Raw genomic sequence first — 3,369 nt, 5'->3', positions numbered from 1 at the left:
TAAATCTTTGGTATATCGTTGCTTTTTCATGTGAAGTCCGTTCACTTATCAGTTAATACAGCATTGCATTTAAATTTCTGAAGTGGTGGATATACAATGTGTATGTGTATGTGTATATGTATTGGGCTTCGAGACAATGTGTGCATGTCTATACACATATACATACACATGCATACATACATACATAGATACATAGATACATGCATACATAGATACACACACATGTATATATGCTCATGAATATATATAGACATACACAGAAAACACACACATGTGTGCGTGTATCTATTTTATATGTATGTACGTATAACTGAGCTTCTGTGTCAACCGTATTCACAAAATCTTCATCAGTGAGAATATAATAATCCGTAGTTCAGAAGTATAATAAAGTTGTCGATGGCTATTACAATTCACAGTGTCTATGTATTCTCTTTTACTTGTTTCAGTCATTTGACTGCGGCCATGCTGGAGCACCGCCTTTAGTCGAGCAAATCGACCCCAGGACTTATTCTTTGTAAGCTAAGTACTTATTCCATCGGTCTCTTTTGCCGAACCGCTAAGTGACGGGGACGTAAACACACCAGCATCGGTTGTCAAGCGATGTTGGGGGGACAAACACAGACTCACAAACATATACACACACATACCTATGTATATATATATATATATATATATATATATATACGACGGGCTTCTTTCAGTTTTTGTCTACCAAATCCACTCACAAGGCTTTGGTCGGCCCGATGTTATGGTAGAAGACACTAGCCCAAGGTGCCACGCAGTGGGACTGAACCCGGAACCATGTGGTTGGTAAGCAAGCTACTTACCATACAGCCACTCCTGCGCCTGTATGTATACAAACATATACATACACGGACATACATAGACACACATACACGCGTGCATTTATATAAATGAGAATAGAAAAAAGGAAGGAGCAAGTAAGACTTTTTACTACATCACTTTACAATTGTTTCATCTGAATTAGATCTCATTTCATCAGCAGCACCTCAAATTTAAGCTTTTACATTACATGAAGCAGAGGCATATTTCTTACAAGATCATGATATTTGACAAAAAAAAAGAAAGAAAAAGAAATATAGTCATAAATGAATTTCTTAGGTAAAACAAGAAACTTTTATGCAAATATTCCGTTTAGAATAGTTAACTGATATTAACTATAATAGAGTTCTGGAGTAAAAGAAACGAAACAAGTTCCAGAAAATAATATTAAACTTTTATATAGTTTATAACCATTATGAGTTATTTGTTGTAGTTGTAACATTGAAACTAATAATTTTATATAAATTAATGAAATCAGCAATCTTTAAGAGTGAAAAATCTGCAATTTTTTAAACAATTTTAGTAAACAGTTAGTCAGGTAAATAAGTAGAATTGACAAATGAGTAAATAATTTTAGATAAATCATTACTGAAAATGTGTCAAATGACTGAAACAAATAAAAGAATAAAAGAATGAAAGAATATATATATATATATATGTATGTATCTATATATGCATGTATATATGTATGTCTCTATATTTATGTATAAATAAGTATGTATGCACGTATGTATGTGTCTGTGTATGTATGTATGTGTCTGTGTATGTATGTATGTATATATATGTGCACATTATCTTGATGCCCAATACATATACACATACACATTGTATATCCACCACTTAAGAAATTTAAATCGGTCGAAATGGTAAATTTTAATGTAATGTAAACGCTTCTAGTGCTTAACTTCTACAGTGAAAAATACAACCCAAGTGAAAGTATCGTTATTTTTGTAAAATTTTCTCCACCCAAACTTACCAGAGTAATAAAATAATATAGTAATCAGTTGTTAAAGAGTATTATTATTATTGATTATATATAATTATTGCAAATATATGAGAGAAATTTGGTTAATTTCATTTTATTTTAAGTTAAACTATTTTATGTTCAAAATCAGATTAATATTTTTTTCTATAATCAACATGATATATTAAAAAGTAAAGAAGTAAAAATGTTATTATACTCAGGTGTAGGAGTGGCTGTGTGGTAAGTAGCTTGCTTACGAACCACATGGTTCCGGGTTCAGTCCCACTGTATGGCACCTTGGGCAAGTGTCTTCTATTATAGCCTCAGGTCGACCAAAGCCTTGTGAATGGATTTGGTAGACGGAAACTGAAAGAAGCTCGTCGTACATATGTATATATGTATGTATGGGTGTGTGTATATGTTTGTGTGTCTGTGTTTCCCCCCCCCCCAACATCGCTTGACAACCGATGCTGGTGTGTTTACGTTTAGTGGTTCGGCAAAAGATACCGATAGAATAAGTACTAGGCTTACAAAGAATAAGTCCTGGGGTCGATTTGCTCGACTAAAGGCGGTGCTCCAGCATGGTCACAGTCAAATTACTGAAACAAGTAAAAGAGTAAAGAGTATACTTAATATCTCGCGTAGTGGCAGAAATGTATTCCTGATATTAAAACGCTGTGAGGCACCGAGCTGGGAAAATCGTTAGCACGTTGGGTAAAATGCTTAGTGGCATTTTGTCTGTCTGCGCGTTCTGGGTTCAATTCTTCCGAGGTTGATTTTTGCCTTTTATCCTTTAGGGAGTCGATAAATTAAGTACCAGTTGAAAACTGGGGTCGATGTAATCGACTAGCACCCCCACCAAATCTATAGCTTTGTGCTAAAATTTGAAACCAATATTAATACGCTGTCATATAATTGGTAATACTCTACTAATTATATAAACTGCTGGTCGGTTGGTGATATTAAAAATGCAACACCATCTCATTTGAAATAAATATGCTTTATCTGTTATAAAATTAACTGCTAAATAGTACTATTAATATTGATAATAAATGTTTATCACAAAGATACATAGCAAAATTAATATATTAATTTTGTTATTAATTCCCAAAAATATCTCTGTTTCGAAAATTAATATCCATATGATTATTTTGTATAAGTACCATAAAATGAGAAAAAATACAGAATTATCATTATTTTGTTATTGTAACATTATCTGATATAAACCGCAGTGATAAATGTATATGCTAATCGTTATCGTCATATGACGGATCACACTGCAGTATACGTACACACGTACAGACACATACGAGTGCATATATATATATATATATATATATATGTATGTATGTATGTTTGTATGTATGTATGTATGTATGTATGTATATATATATATTTATGTATGTATATATATATGTGTGTGTGTGTGTGTGTGTGTGTTTGTGTGTGTATTATTGTTATATGATTCTGAATTCTGTAGGGAAAGAAGCGGAACTGTTCCTGTAGGAATCATTAATACAAACACACGTCCATCCAATCCCTAGACACAAACATATGCATAT

This window comes from Octopus sinensis, linkage group LG7 (assembly GCF_006345805.1).
Source record: "Octopus sinensis linkage group LG7, ASM634580v1, whole genome shotgun sequence".
NCBI lineage: Eukaryota > Metazoa > Mollusca > Cephalopoda > Octopoda > Octopodidae > Octopus > Octopus sinensis.
This window is presented reverse-complemented; position numbering follows the sequence as displayed.